At 38.0% G+C, this 17,048-nt stretch overlaps 1 long non-coding RNA gene across 3 annotated transcripts in view; it reads right to left on the bottom strand.

Annotated features, from left to right (window-relative positions):
- LOC118917348 (uncharacterized) overlaps positions 1 to 13,555 on the bottom strand; it is an 89,814-nt gene extending 76,259 nt beyond the window's left edge. For all 3 annotated transcript variants that reach the window (XR_008998910.1, XR_005026773.2, XR_005026774.2), the window contains exon 1: positions 13,377 to 13,555. This is a non-coding gene — a long non-coding RNA (uncharacterized LOC118917348). The remainder of the gene's footprint in view (positions 1 to 13,376) is intronic.
- Between the last annotated feature and the right edge of the window lie 3,493 nt (positions 13,556 to 17,048).

Below are 17,048 nucleotides of genomic sequence, written 5' to 3'. Positions count from 1 at the left end.
AAGCCTTTATCGGATGTGTCATTTTCAAATATATTCTCCCATACTGTAGGGATCCTTCTTGTTCTATTGATGGTGTCTTTTGCTGTACAGAAGCTTTTCAGCTTAGTATAGTCCCACTTACTCATTTTTGCTGTTGTTTTCCTTGCCCGGGGTGTTATGTTCAAGAAGAGGTCACTCATGTTTATGTCTAAGAGGTTTGTGCCTATGTTTTCTTCCAAGAGTTTAATGGTTTCATGGCTTACATTCAGGTCTTTGATCCATTTTGAGTTTACTTTTGTATATGGGGTTAGACAATGGTCCAGTTTCATTCTCCTACATGTAGCTGTCCAGTTTTGCCAGCACCACCTGTTGAAGAGACTGTCATTTCGCCATTGTATGTCCATGGCTCCTTTATCAAATATTAATTGACCATATATGTCTGGGTTGATGTCTGGATTCTCTAGTCTGTTCCATTGGTCTGTGGCTCTGCTCTTGTGCCAGTACCAAATTGTCTTGATTACTATGGCTTTATAGTAGAGCTTGAAGTTGGGGAGTGAGATCCCCCCTACTTTATTCTTCTTTCTCAGGATTGCTTTGGCTATTCGGGGTCTTTGGTGTTTCCATATGAATTTTTGAATTATTTGTTCCAGTTCATTGAAGAATGTTGCTGGTAGTTTCATAGGGATTGCATCAAATCTGTATATTGCTTTGGGCAGGATGGCCATTTTGACGATATTAATTCTTCCTAGCCACGAGCATGGGATGAGTTTCCATCTGTTAGTGTCCCCTTTAATTTCTCTTAAGAGTGACTTGTAGTTTTCAGAGTATAAGTCTTTCACTTCTTTGGTTAGGTTTATTCCTAGGTATTTTATTTTTTTTGATGCAATTGTGAATGGAGTTGTTTTCCTGATTTCTCTCTCTGTTGGTTCATTGTTAGTATATAGGAAAGCCACAGATTTCTGTGTGTTGATTTTGTATCCTGCAACTTTGCTGTATTCCGATATCAGTTCTAGTAGTTTTGGGGTGGAGTCTTTAGGGTTTTTTATGTACAGTATCATGTCATCTGCAAATAGTGACAGTTTAACTTCTTCTTTACCAATCTGGATTCCTTGTATTTCTTTATTTTGTCTGATTGCCGTGGCTAGGACCTCCAGTACTATGTTAAATAACAGTGGAGAGAGTGGGCATCCCTGTCTAGTTCCCGATCTCAGCGGAAATGCTTTCAGCTTCTCGCTGTTCAATATAATGTTGGCTGTGGGTTTATCATAGATGGCCTTTATTATGTTGAGGTACTTGCCCTCTATTCCCATTTTGCTGAGAGTTTTTAACATGAATGGATGTTGAACTTTGTCAAATGCTTTTTCAGCATCTATGGAGATGATCATGTGGTTTTTGTCTTTCTTTTTGTTGATGTGGTGGATGATGTTGATGGACTTTCGAATATTGTACCATTCTTGCATCCCTGGGATGAATCCCACTTGGTCATGGTGTATGATCCTTTTGATGTATTTTTGAATTCGGTTTGCTAATATTTTGTTGAGTATTTTTGCATCTACGTTCATCAGGGATATTGGTCTGTAGTTTTCTTTTTTGGTGGGGTCTTTGCCTGGTTTTGGTATTAGGGTGATGTTAGCTTCATAGAATGAGTTTGGGAGTATCCCCTCCTCCTCTATTTTTTGGAAAACTCTAAGGAGAATGGGTATTATGTCTTCCCTGTATGTCTGATAAAATTCCGAGGTAAATCCATCTGGCCCGGGGGTTTTGTTCTTTGGTAGTTTTTTGATTACCTCTTCAATTTCGTTGCTGGTAATTGGTCTGTTTAGATTTTCTGTTTCTTCCTGGGTCAATCTTGGAAGGTTATATTTTTCTAGGAATTTGTCCATTTCTCCTAGGTTTCCCAGCTTGTTAGCATATAGGTTTTCATAGTATTCTCCAATAATTCTTTGCATTTCCGTGGGGTCCGTCGTGATTTTTCCTTTCTCGTTTCTGATACTGTTGATTTGTGTTGACTCTCTTTTCTTCTTAATAAGTCTGGCTAGAGGCTTATCTATTTTGTTTATTTTCTCAAAGAACCAGCTTTTGGTTTCATTGATTTTTGCTATTGTTTTATTCTTCTCAATTTTATTTATTTCTTCTCTGATCTTTATTATGTCCCTCCTTCTGCTGACCTTAGGCCTCATCTGTTCTTCTTTTTCCAATTTCGATAATTGTGACATTAGACCATTCATTTGGGATTGCTCTTCCTTTTTTAAATATGCTTGGATTGCTATATACTTTCCTCTTAAGACTGCTTTTGCTGTGTCCCACAGAAGTTGGGGCTTAGTGTTGTTGTTGTCATTTGTTTCCATATATTGCTGGATCTACATTTTGATTTGGTCATTGATCCATTGATTATTTAGGAGCGTGTTGTTAAGCCTCCATGTGTTCGTGAGCCTCTTTGCTTTCTTTGTACAGTTTATTTCTAGTTTTATGCCTTTGTGGTCTGAAAAGTTGGTTGGTAGGATTTCAATCTTTTGGAATTTTCTGAGGCTCTTTTTGTGGCCTAGTATGTGGTCTATTCTGGAGAATGTTCCATGTGCACTTGAGAAGAATGTATATCCCGCTGCTTTTGGATGTAGAGTTCTATAGATGTCTATTAGGTCCATCTGCTCTACTGTGTTGTTCAGTGCTTCCGTGTCCTTACTTATTTTCTGCCCAGTGGATCTATCCTTTGGGGTGAGTGGTGTGTTGAAGTCTCCTAGAATGAATGCATTGCAGTCTATATCCCCCTTTAGTTCTGTTAGTATTTGTTTCACATATGCTGGTGCTCCTGTGTTGGGTGCATATATATTTAGAATGGTTATATCCTCTTGTTTGACTGAGCCCTTTATCATTATGTAGTGTCCTTCTTTATCTCTTGTTACTTTCTTTGTTTTGAAGTCTATTTTGTCTGATATTAGTACTGCAACCCCTGCTTTCTTCTCACTGTTGTTTGCTTGAAATATGTTTTTCCATCCCTTGACTTTTAGTCTGTACATGTCTTTGGGTTTGAGGTGAGTTTCTTGTAAGCAGCATATAGATGGGTCTTGCTTTTTTATCCATTCTGTTACTCTGTGTCTTTTGATTGGTGCATTCAACCCATTAACATTTAGGGTGACTATTGAAAGATATGTACTTATTGCCATTGCAGGCTTTAAATTCGTGGTTACCAAAGGTTCAAGGTTAGCCTCTTTAGTATCTTACTGCCTAACTTAGCTCGCTTATTGAGCTGTTATATACACTGTCTGGAGATTCTTTTCTTCTCTCCCTTCTTGTTCCTCCTCCTCGATTCTTCATATGTTGGGTGTTTTGTGCTGTGCTCCTTCTAGGAGTGCTCCCATCTAGAGCAGTCCCTGTAAGATGTTCTGTAGAGGTGGTTTGTGGAAAGCAAATTCCCTCAGCTTTTGTTTGTCTGGGAATTGTTTAATCCCACCGTCATATTTGAATGATAGTCGTGCTGGATACAGTATCCTTGGTTCAAGGCCCTTCTGTTTCATTGTATTAAATATATCATGCCATTCTCTTCTGGCCTGTAGGGTTTCTGTTGAGAAATCTGACGTTAGCCTGATGGGTTTCCCTTTATAGGTGACCTTTTTCTCTCTAGCTGCCTTTAACACTCTTTCCTTGTCCTTGATCTTTGCCATTTTAATTATTATGTGTCTTGGTGTTGCCCTTCTTGGATCCTTTCTGTTGGGGGTTCTGTGTATTTCCGTGGTCTGTTCGATTACTTCCTCCCCCAGTGTGGGGAAGTTTTCAGCAATTATTTCTTCTAAGATACTTTCCATCTCTTTTCCTCTCTCTTCTTCTTCTGGTACCCCTATAATACGGATATTGTTCCTTTTGGATTGGTCACACAGTTCTCTTAATATTGTTTCATTCCTGGAGATCCTTTTGTCTCTCTCTATGTCAGCTTCTATGCGTTCCTGTTCTCTGATTTCAATTCCATCAATGGCCTCTTGCATTCTATCCATTCTGCTTATAAACCCTTCCAGAGTTTGTTTCATTTCTGCGATCTCCTTTCTGGCATCTGTGATCTCTTTCCGGACTTCATCCCATTTTTCTTGCGTATTTCTCTGCATCTCTGTCAGCATGTTTATGATTCTTATTTTGAATTCTTTGTCAGGAAGACTGGTTAGGTCTGTCTCCTTCTCTGGTGTTGTCTCTGTGATCTTTGTCTGCCTGTAGCTTTGCCTTTTCATGGTGATAGGAATAGTCTGCAGAACTGGGACAAGTGACGGCTGGAAGGACTTCCTTTCTTGTTGGTTTGTGGCCCTCCTCTCCTGGGAGAACAGCGGCCTCTAGTGGCTTGTGCTGCGCAGCTGCGCGCAGACAGGGTTTCTGGTTTCTGCTTCCTGCCCGGCTGCTATGGAGTTAATCTCCGCTGTTGCTGTGGGCGTGGCCTGGCTCGGGCAGCTACTCCAAAATGGTGGAGTCGCGTTGGAGCAGGAGCTGCTGGGAGGCTATTTATCTCCGTAAGGGGCCTCCCTGCTCCCTGCAGCCCAGGGGTTAGGGTGCCCAGATATTCCGGATTCCCTACCTCTGGATTAAGTGACCCGCCCTGCCCCTTTAAGACTTCCAAAAAGCACCCGCCAAAACAAAACAACGACCAAAAAAAAAAACAAGAAAAAAAATTTTTTTAATTAAAAAAAAAGGTGGTCTTTCATTTTTCTTTATTCTCCGGTGCCAGCCTCAGGCCTCTGCTCACCGGTCTTTCTGCCCTGTTTCCCTAGTCTTGGGGTCCCTGTCCCTTTAAGACTTCCAAAAAGCGCTCGCCAAAACAAAGCAGCAAAAAAGCAAAAAAAAAAAATGGTCGCCCGCTTTTCTTATGTCCTCTGTCGCCCAGCCTCCAGTGCCTGCTCACTGTTCTTGCTGCCCTGTTTTCCCAGTATCGGGGGCCCTGCACTCTGGCCCGGATGGCTGGGGCTGGGTGTTCGGCAGCCCTGGGCTCCGTCTCCCTCCCGCTCTGCCTGCTCCTCTCCCGCCGGGAGCTGGGGGGAGGGGCGCTCGGCTCCCGCGGGGCCGGGGCTTGTATCTTACCCCCTTCGCGAGGCGCTGGGTTCTCTCAGGTGTGGATGTGGTCTGGATATTGTCCTGTGTCCTCTGATCTTTATTCTAGGAAGGGTTGTCTTTGTTATATTTTCATAGATATATGTTGTTTTGGGAGGAGATTTCCGCTGCTCTACTCACGCCGCCATCTTCCGCCCCTCTTAGCATCTTTTTAAATGTTTATATTTATATATATTGCTAAACCATTTGAAAAGAAGTTGCAGACAACATATCAATTTACCTCTAAATACTTTAGCATGAATAATAATAAAATAATAAAATTACCCTACATAACCACAATGTTGTTATCATATGTAAAAAATTAACACCAATTCCCTAATATCATCCAACACCCAGTTAAAATTCACATTTCTCTGACGATCTTAAAAAGTCTTCCGTCATAGCTGGGTTTTTTTGTACTAGAAACCAATCAAATCTATCCATTATAGTTGGCTGTTATGTCTCTTAAATATCTTTTACCCTAGAATATTGTTCCAACTCTTTGATGACATTGAGTATTTTATGAGATCAGGTAAGTTGTATTATAGAACATCCACTTTCTGGATTTGATTTGTTGTTTCCTTATGGTGTGTTCAACTTGATCATCTATCACCTGTGTTTATTATTAACTGGAAATTAGATCTAAAGACCTAGTGGAGATTTGGGTTAATCATTTGTGGTATATATGCTTTATAGATGGTGCTATGTTTGTCATATTGCACCCTATTAATAGACATACAATATCTGCCTATCCCGTTATTTGTGTTTCCAAGTTTGATTACTTGGTTAAGGTGGTGACTATCAGGTTGCTTCATAGTAAAGGCACTTTTTTCCTTTATTTGAGAGATACGCTTTGGCATCATGAGACAATCCTGTTTTTTAACAACCTTCCAGCCAATTACTTAACACCTATGGATGACCCTTGCCTACATCAGTTATTTCATGGGGGCAGGGGAGATGCAGAGTTCTGATTTTCTAATTATGTCATCTCTTCTACATTTATTAGCTGATATTCTTTTATAAAGGAGCATTTATCCTCATTAACTGAGGCTGAACTATATTTTCTTCAAAAAGGCATTGTAAATGCCTAATTCTTTCCTTTTAATTAAAAAATGAGGCTTTGAAATAGAGTAAAAATACTCTTTGAAATAGAGTAAAAATTCTCAAACCGAAAGCAAGAAACTGTTTCTAATCTTCTCAATAAAAGAAGAGGAAAATGGAATTTTAATTACTGACTATAAAATGTAATTTATTTCTATAATTATAATATCATTACATAAGAATTAAACTGAAAATTCACCATCTTCAATAACAGTTTCAAAGAGCAGTAATTAAGTGCCTAATAACTCATTATCACATACTACTGCTGCAAACATTACTCTAAGAATCATATTAGGATATCCTTCATTAAAGGAATGAATAACCAGTTAGAACAAGTAGAGGTTGATTTGCAAAGATGTAAAATTGTTACCTTTGAAATTATATTTATTGTCCTTCATAGTCCAATAAAGTCACCTTACCTAAAAAGTCAAATCACAAAGAATTGTGGGAGAAAATAATATATATATATATATACATATATATACAAAGGTTAAAAAATGAACTGTATTTCTTTAATAATTAATTCATCACTTCATATAGTTTCAAAAAATCAAAATTTCAGTAGAGAAGACATATTGTCCCTAAAATTTACTTTGAACTAGGCTACAATGACATTGGAGTAAGCTCCAGTTCCAGGGAATGTTATGGCACCTAAAATTATATACATATCACAATAAAATTAAAACCTAAATACCCAATACCATTATCTGTTCTGTACTTCCCAAATCACAGAAATATGAAGAAACTTTCTTCATAAGGGAATACTGTACTGATTTTGCCAATATTTATATGTTGTTGTTTTTTTTCTTGTGGGGAATAAGGAACTCAAGGCCTTTAAAACTTTGGGTTCGTAGTTCCCTGGACAAAATAAATGTGTTCCTAAGTGGTTAGCCATTCCTGAGGACCTTACTAAAATTTCTTTTAAAACTGATATCCTTTCGGGGAAAGAGAAAAGCAAGAAAAAATAAAGTGCTCACAGTGAACAACTTGAAAACACCAAAGGATAAAGGTGACATCTAGATGATACAAACTTCTCTAGAGAATTCCCTTTCAGTTTTGACCAAATAAGCTTAATATTAAAGGCATGTTTGATTCTACCTCATTCTTCCTGACAGACATGTCAAAATTGATCAATGCATGCACATCAAGGAAATAAGATTGAATTTCACCCAGGATCATCCATGGCACATACTCTTTCCCAGGTTGGGGATCATGGTGGTAGGTGGGAGTGAGTCAAGTCATCCACCAGTCTTCCATAGCTTTCCAATGTATTTTTTAGTGCTACGTGAAGGGGAGTTGGAGACATCTATCCTTTGCTCCTGAATAGGCAGGTAGCCAGACATGAGCAGGGAGGGGAAAGGGGGCCTTTGGCCATTGTTTATATTTGGCTGGTGTTTGCATTCGACTAGATGCTTGTTTACATTCTAAACATTTTGTGTAAACTGTTCTCTCTGGATGTGGAGAACAAGAATATAAAAACTAGACTGGCCCAAACTGTCTGGTTCCAACATGGAAGAGAAGTAGACTCAGACTTTACCTCAAAGTACATTATATGCTCATTAGTATGCTAAAAATCACACCCCTTGACACCATGACAGTGCCAAGGCAGACCATCTAAGGACAAAAACAGAGCACCCCCCTATTTCCTGGAAATCATCTCCCTATCCTGAAAAAACCCCACCTACTCTGATGAACAGCCTACCTCTGCTTGAACTCCAGCTATAAGTGCACCCAGCCCAAACCCCACCACACTGCTCACCTCTCAAGCCCACACTCCTCCCTCGAGGACTTTGCTTTATTAAACTACTCTGCTTGTACCTGCTCGACCTGCTCATGAATTCTTTCTTTTTTGATATATTTTTTACAATGTTATAATTGATATAGAATATTAAATTGGTTCCAAGTGTACAACATAGTGATTTGATGGTTATATACATTATTGAATTATACCCCCAACTAGAATAGTTACTATCTGTCAACATAGAAAGATGTTACAGAACTATTAACTATATTCTCTATACTGAATTTTTATCCCTGTGATTAATTTATGCTATGATTGAGATTTTGTGCCTCTTTATCCCCTTTATCTATTTCACCCACCCACCCCAAACCCTCCCCCATGGTAACCACCAGTCACTTCTGTGTTCGTGAGTCTGTTGCTGTTTTGTTCATTTTTTGTTGTTTTTTGATTCCACCTATAAGTGAAATCATATAGTATTTGTCTTTCTCCACCTGGCTTATTTCATTTAGCATAATACTCTCCAAGTACATCCACGTTGAGCAAATGGCAGGATTTCTTTCTTTTTTGACTAATATTCCATTGTGTATATGTACCATTATCTTCTTTATCCATTCATCTATTGATGGACACTTTGGTTGCTTCTGTATCTTGGCTATGGTAAATAATGTAGCAATAAACATAGGGAAGCACATATCTTTTGGAATCCAAGATTTTGTTTTCTTTGGGTAATTCTTAGAAGTAGAATTACTGGGTTGTATGGTATTTCTATTTTCAGTTTTTTGAGGAACCTCCATAGTGGTTGTACCAATTTACGTTCCCACCAACAGCCTAGCAGGGTCCCTTTTTCACCACATCCTCACCAACACTTGGTATTTCTTTGTGAATTCTTTCTTAATCAGAGTCAAGAATCATCTCCTGGGTTGAAGTCTCACCAAGGACACAGGTAGGTCTCCCTGGATTGGACTTCCCAACATTGTTATTCTGTCAATTCTGCTAAAATGTTTGTTTTGAAAAAAAGAATTTATTCCAATGCAATTGATTTATTAGGGAATGATTTAAGCATAATGCAACATTTGCATCTTATTTCTGTAATTTTGTCTCTGAAAACACTAGGTGAATGTAGAAAACTGCAACCAACTAAACTGAGCTCTGAAATCTATTCGCCTCCACTTTACACTGAGGCCATACTTCCCAATGAGTATTCCCAGCCAGACTAAGTGAGGCAGAGATCTAAGGTAGGCCCATTCCTAGAAGAATGGGGACTCATTTGACATGTCACCTTGGTTCAAGAATTCCCCATCAGGTTTGCTGAAAATTTCTTAAAACTGCAAAACTTAAAAATACTTGATATTTTTCGTATCCAGTGTTGCCTCATCTCTTCTCTTCTCCACCAGGGTTAGATCTTGCATTGTAGTTTGACAGCTCTCCTAACCTCCTCTGGCTCCCTTCTTCTCTCCCCTCAGAGGTATTTTCCTCATTATATCTCTTGTCCATCTTATTCTGTCTTCACATTTACTTCTCCGATTACCATTCCTAGCACAGGGATCAATGGGGCTATAAATGAAAAAAAAAGTAGTCATGTGTTGGTAACTGTTGAAAGTAGATGATGGGTATGTCTGACCATCTGCTGTACTTGCAAATAAATAGGAAGTTCATTGTACAGTCTATTTTAAATGTTTTAAAACTTTAGAGTGAAAACTTCAAACAGGAAGGAAGGAAGGAAGGAAGGGAGGGAGGGAGGGAGGGAGGGAAGGAGGGAAGGAGGGAGAATAACAAACCTGTATGAGATGGTTACTCAGGCTCAACAGAAGCCTTTGTGATCACTGGTTCATCACATGACATGAATTTAAAAAACAAACTGTGAAGTCTTCCTTTTTGTATAAGTGACCTTGAACAACTGCATAATTGTGTCAAAAACTAGAATAATGTTTTCAAGGTTAATCCATGTTGTAGTATGTCTCAGTACTTCATTCCTTTTAATAGCTGAATAATATTCATTGTGTAGATACAACACATTTATTTATCCATTCTGTTCTTTCACATTTGGCTTATTTCAACTTTTTGGCTATTATGCATAATGCTGCTATGAACATTTGCTTCCAAGTTTACATATGGGCAGATGCTTTCAATTCTCTTGTGTATACACCTAGGAATGGAATTTCTGGGTAATATAGTAACTCCATATTTAACATTTTGGGAAACTTCTAACCTGTTTTCCAAAGTGGCTGCAAATTCCACAATCCAACCAGCAATATATGAAAGTACCTCTTTCTTTACCTCCTCACCAACACTTTATGTATTTTTGTTTGTTTATTTCTTAGTGGTATGAAATAGTAGCTCATGATTTTGATTTGCAGTTCCCTAATGACTAATGATATTGAGCATCTTTCCAAGTGCTGTTAGCCATTTGTGCATTTTCTTTGGAAAAATGTCTGTTCAAATCCTTTGCTCATTTTTTAATTGGGTAATTTATTTTTTATTGTTGAGTAGTATGAGTTCTTTATATAGTGTAGACTCATTCCATTATCAGTATATGAATTGCAAATACTTTCTCTCATTATGTGGGATATCTTTCATTTTCTTGATGGTGTCTCTGAAGCATGAAAGTTTAAAAATTTTTAACGAATTTCAGTTTGTATATTTTTTTGTTATGGCATGTGTACTTTTGTTGTCATGTCTAAGAAACCAGTGTCTAATCCAAATTCATGGTGTGAGGTAAGGTCCAACTTCATTCTTTTACATATAGATATCCAGTTGTCCCACCACCATTTGTAGAAAAGGTAATTCTTTCTATAATGTATTCTCTAGGCACCCCTGTTGAAAACCTAATGACCATAAATATAAGGGTTTATTTCTGGATTCTTAATTCTGTCCTATGGAGCTATAGGCCTATCTTTATGCCAATACCATATTGCCTTGACTACTATAGTTTTGTAGTAAGTTTTGAAATTGGAAATTGCAAGTCCTCCAAATTTGTTTTTCTTTTCAAAACTGCTTTGGTATTCTGGATCTTTTGCATTTCCATATTAATTTTATGATCACCTTGACAATTTCTGTGGAAGAGACAACTAGGATTTTACTAGGTATTGCATTGAATGCGCAGATGAATTTGGAGAGTGTCGCTAAATACTGTCTTCCAATCAGTTGGATGTCTTTTCATTTACTTAGGGCTTTTTTAGGTTCTTTCAATAAGGTTTTATAGGTTTTAGTGTATAGTGTTACACTTCCTTTGTTAAATTGGTTCCTAAGTATTTGTTCTTTTTGATGCTGCTGTACATGGAGTTTACATTTCATTTGTGGTTTGTTTATTACCAGTGTATAGAAATACAACTGATTTTTATATATCTGTCTAGAATTCTGCAAACTTACTGAATGTATTAGTTCTAATAATTTATTAGTGGATACCTTAGAGTTTTCTGTATAAAAGACCATGTCATCTGTGAATGGACATGTTTTAATTTCTCTCTTTCCAATCCAGATGCCTTTTATTACTTGTTCTCATCTAATTGCTCTGACTAGAATCTCCAGCACAATGTTTCTGAGTTGATGTGAGTGAGCTTGTAGATTGGCGGTGGGTCACAGGGTGAGCAGGGGTGCTGGCTGCAGGCTCTGGCTCTGTTCAGGATTTAGTCTGGTTGTGCTTTTCTGGGTTCAGCTTGATTCAGCTGGGTTTCGCTGTATTCCAGCTCTGGATAGAGGCTCCAGACTCAAGGATGCAACTTGGGTTTAGTTCCATTCCACATGCTCCACATTCTCTTTGAACCTATAGCTGCCAATGATTGGTGAATCACAGGAGTGAAAAACTAAGCCCAAACCATGAGAATACCTTTAAAGCTCTCTGCTCATGTCAATGTAACAGGAAGTACATTCTGCTCATGGGATAATGACATTGCAAATGTAAGTATTAAAGCAGTGGATGTATGTTTTTATTAGAGGGGAATGAGTAACTGGGACTAGTAGGCCCAATTAAGAAAAAAATACATATATAGGCATCAAGATGGAGTTAGGGAATAGGTTAGAGAAAGTGCATTAGATCCATAGAGCTCTTGTTTTTCCTGCTTATGTATTTCACATGAACAGTTTTTTTCAGATCTGCTATTTAATCAAATTATTTTATTCATTCAACAAATATTTTCTGCTTTTGTGAGGTGCTGCCTCCCCACAGCTCTCCCCTTAGAGGTTCCAGGTTTGACTCCCTTGCTCCCTTCAGATCTAGGGGTGGTAGGCCCCTTGCACTCCTTTGTGCTTCTTTACACTCTACAGTGTTTTTTATTAAACTGTCCTCAGATTATCCCAAGTTGAGACTGAACTATGACTGACATATCTGTTAATAGTTTCAAACTAATAATGCCAATGTAATTACTAAGAATAAGTCTCCTTAGTATGAAGTTGCATACTTATTGTAATTCTTTTTGACCTAACAATATATCCCTCCAGGAATACACAGCCAAAATATTGTGTCTTATAGTGTATTACTTTTCTATTGCTGCCATAACATATTACCATAAATTTAGCAGCTTAAAACAACACAAATTTGTCATCTCACAGTCCAAGATGGCTTGACAAGTTTCTATGCTTCAGGTTTCACAAGGGCAAAACCAGTGTTGACTGGCTTGGATTCTTTATCTGGGGACTCTGGGGAAGAATCCACTTCCAAGCTCACTCCAGTTGTACAAATCAATCCCTTGCAAGTATACAATCGGTCCTTCATTTCTTTGCTGGCTGTCAGCATGGGGCCACTATTAGCTACTAGAAGGCTCTTTCCAGTTCATGTACATGGGCTTTCCATCTCAGTGCCAGCAACAGTAGACTGAATCCTTTTCACACTTGGAATCTCTCTGACTTCCCTTTCTGTCACATCACTTCTGTTTCCAGTCAGAGAAAGTTATCTGTTTTTATGGGTTTGTGTGATTAGACTGGACTAACCTGGATAATCCAGGATAATGTCCCTAGTATAAGGTCCATACTCTTCACTACATTTGCAAAGCCCCCTTTGCCATTTTAATGTAATATATTCATATGTTCCAGAGATTAGAGAAAGAACATCTTTTGAGGGGCTATAGCTCTGCCTATTATATATAGACACTCAAAAATTTCTTCTCTCTGTGGTTGTGCCATCCACTTGATATATAAATAAGATTCTTTATTTCAGTTTGTTTTTTTTCCACTTTTTGTTTCAAAATAATTTTAGACTTACAGAAGAGTTACAAAGATAGTACAGAGGATTCCTGCATTCTTTTGTTTGAGTTAACTTCTAATTTGTAGGAATTCATTTGTTTTAAATGAAAACATTTTGTTTTATTTTTTAATTATGCAAAACATTTACATGGTTCCAAAATCGAAAGTTGTATAACCAGGTACCTTTCAAGATTTGGCTTGCGTGCCATTTTACCTTCCTTTTTTTATCTTCTTCCTCTTAAGAAACTATTCTCCTTCTTCCACTAATCTGCTGATATTCCCCAATGCTGACACATCCCTCAGCCTTTCTTACCTGAGATAATTATTCTTCACAGGTTGGTCCCTCCTTCCTCCTATGTCTTCCTTCAGGAGATGAGGGAAATACTGTGATGAAGCTTCATGACATCCACTGCCCAAATAAGGCAGAGATTGGCAGAGGCTTCAGATGGAACATTCGGGGCATATCCTTAATCACCAACCATATGCTCACCTCTCTCTGAAATCAGTGGATATCAAGAAAGCTTATCAGCATTAATTAAACTCACCATATTTCTTATACTCTAAACCACCACTAATAGTAAAATCTACCATCAATTTAATAACATTTTGAAGGGAATAAAAAGAACACTTCCATATTAAATGAACACATAGATTATAGACTACACCCCAGTTTCAAAAATATAAAAAGTATAATAAAAATATAAAAATACATTTTAGAACAAGAAATATGTTCTGAATCATTCTGTAGGTAGATTGTATTCATCCTGAAAACCCTCTTCTTTCTTCTATTTGCATTCCTCAAAAAATATTTTAAAAAATATATTTATCAGGAAGATACCACAGCTTGAACCTTTCTTGGAAATACCTGTTATAATATTTTTAATTAAATACAACTGATTCTTCTTATCATGCTAGTTGTGGTCTATTCTCTTTGTTCTTAAGGTAATACAGAATTAGGTTCCAGTGAGCCTTGGGTCAAAATAGTTTCATCAAACCATCAATATACAACTTTTTTTTTAAATTATTTTTTATTGAAGGGTAGTTGACGCACAGTATTACATTACATTAGTTTCAAGTGTACAACACAGTGGTAGAACATTTATATACCTAATTCTAGGTTCCAGCTATCACCCTACCAAGCTGTTACAATATCTTGACTATATTCCTTAGGCTATACATTACATCCCAGCTACTTATTTATTTTACCATTGGAAGTCTGTCCTTTTTTTTTTTTTTTTTTTTTGTGAGGGCATCTCTCATATTTATTGATCAAATGGCTGTTAACGACAATAAAATTCTGTATAGGGGAGTCAATGCTCAATGCACAATCATTAATCCACCCCAAGCCTAATTTTCGTCAGTCTCCAATCTTCTGAGGCATAACAAACAAGTTCTTAAATGTAGAACAAATTCTTACATAATGAATAAGTTACATAGTGAACAGTACAAGGGCAGTCATCACAGAAACTTTCGGTTTTGCTCATGCATTATGAACTCTAAACAGTCCAAATATGAATACTCATTCGGTTTTTATACTTGATTTATATGTGGATACCACATTTCTCTCTTTATTATTATTATTTTTAATAAAATGCTGAAATGGTAGGTAGATACAAGATAAAGGTAGAAAACATAGTTTAGTGTTGTAAGAGAGCAAATGTAGATGATCAGGTGTGTGCCTGTAGACTATGTGTTAATCCAAGCTAGACAAGGGCAATAAAACATCCACGTATGCAGAAGATTTCTCTCAGAACAGGGGGGGTGAGGTTCTAAGCCTCACCTCTGTTGATCCCCAATTTCTCACCTGATGGCCCCCCTGCGACTGTGCCTGTCTTAGGTTGTTCCTCCCTTGAGGAATCTTACCCGTCTCTGGCTAACCAGTCATCTTCCGGGGCCATACAGGGAAATGTGAAGTTGGTAAGTGAGAGAGAAGCCTTATTGTTTGAAAAAGTTAGCTTTTTACTTCTTTGCATATTTATGCCCTGTGGCTTCTGTGCCCAGCATTTGTCTTGAGGTATCTTTACCACTTGGAAGAATTATGATACTCGGTAAATTTGATATGAGGCACGAATTCTATTTAAGGGTTGTAATTAGGAAGGAAGAAGAAAAGCTATAGAAGTAGCAGGCGGAAGAAAACATGGGAAGATTGATTATTTCTTTGATATATCTTCTTGTAGAGTAACTTCAGCATGTATAGGTTTTAAGCTACTACTTAAATTGCACACACACATTAACATAATAGGAGTATAGTTACATAACCAAAGCATATCTGTAATTACCAGCCATCTGCAGTGAAACCAAGAAAACCAGTTAGGCACCATAGGCATTTGTGAAAACTTATCTATGATATGGTGGATATTGTCCAAATGAACTTGAACAGTCTGAGAGAAATCAGACAAATTAAAACAACCCATTCCTGGGGACTGTTCACATGCCATATGTTCTTTTAACAATAAATAGTTTGTAGTTGTAAGACTTTGGAGCGCTACAATTTGCACTTCTCCAAATTCTTGGTTGAGTTCCAACAGTATAGATCCAGTCCAATTTTGTTGTTTTACTGTATGCACAGGCCAGCTTAGATATCTCCTTCCTCATTCCCATGGCAGGTCCAGGAACTGGTGGGATGAGTGCATCTACAGCTGTAGCAGTGCGTGGATCTTTGTTGGGGTTTTTTGATGCTCATCTTCTGGCATGAGTCTTCCAGAGGGTGCAGATGTTGGAAGTTCTTTTTCATATCGTATCTTAGTTCATTTTCGGGGTAGCCCTATTAGGCTTTGATCCTCTGTATAAACACAAACAGACCCTTTGCCTACACTTTTATATGCCCTTTATACCCTTGTGTAGAACTCGTTGGAGGTTACCACACAGGAACTGCCCTTTTTTTTTTTGCTATCACTTATCTACACTTACATGACGAATATTATGTTTACTAGGCTCTCCCCTATACCAGGTCTCCCCTATAAACCCCTTTACAGTCACTGTCCATCAGCATAGCAAAATGTTGTAGAATCACTACTTGCCTTCTCTGTGTTGTACAGCCCTCCCTTTTCTCCTACCCCCCCATACATGTTAATCTTAATACCCCCCTACTTCTCCCCCCCTTATCCCTCCCTACCCACCCATCCTCCCCAGTCCCTTTCCCTTTGGTACCTGTTAGTCCATTCTTGAGTTCTGTGATTCTGCTGCTGTTTTGTTCCTTCAGTTTTTCCTTTGTTCTTATATTCCACAGATAAGTGAAATCATTTGGTATTTCTCTTTCTCCGCTTGGCTTGTTTCACTGAGCATAATACCCTCCAGCTCCATGCATGTTGCTGCAAATGATTGGATTTGCCCTTTTCTTATGGCTGAGTAGTATTCCATTGTGTATATGTACCACATCTTCTTTATCCATTCATCTATTGATGGACATTTAGGTTGCTTCCAATTCTTGGCTATTGTAAATAGTGCTGCGATAAACATAGGGGTGCATCTGTCTTTCTCAAACTTGATTGCTGCGTTCTTAGGGTAAATTCCTAGGAGTGGAATTCCTGGGTCAAATGGTAAGTCTGTTTTGAGCATTTTGATGTACCTCCATACTGCTTTCCACAATGGTTGAACTAACTTACATTCCCACCAGCAGTGTAGGAGGGTTCCCCTTTCTCCACAGCCTCGCCAACATTTGTTGTTGTTTGTCTTTTGGATGGCAGCCATCCTTACTGGTGTGAGGTGATACCTCATTGTAGTTTTAATTTGCATTTCTCTGATCATTAGCGATGTGGAGCATCTTTTCATGTATCTGTTGGCCATCTGTATTTCCTTTTTGGAGAACTGTCTGCTCAGTTCCTCTGCACATTTTTTAATTGGGTTATTTGTTTTTTGTTTGTTGAGGCGTGTGAGCTCCTTATATATTCTGGACGTCAAGCCTTTATCGGATGTGTCATTTTCAAATATATTCTCCCATACTGTAGGGATCCTTCTTGTTCTATTGATGGTGTCTTTTGCTGTA

This window comes from Manis pentadactyla, chromosome 8, assembly GCF_030020395.1.
Source record: "Manis pentadactyla isolate mManPen7 chromosome 8, mManPen7.hap1, whole genome shotgun sequence".
NCBI classification, from domain to species: domain Eukaryota; kingdom Metazoa; phylum Chordata; class Mammalia; order Pholidota; family Manidae; genus Manis; species Manis pentadactyla.
This window is presented reverse-complemented; position numbering and strand designations above follow the sequence as displayed.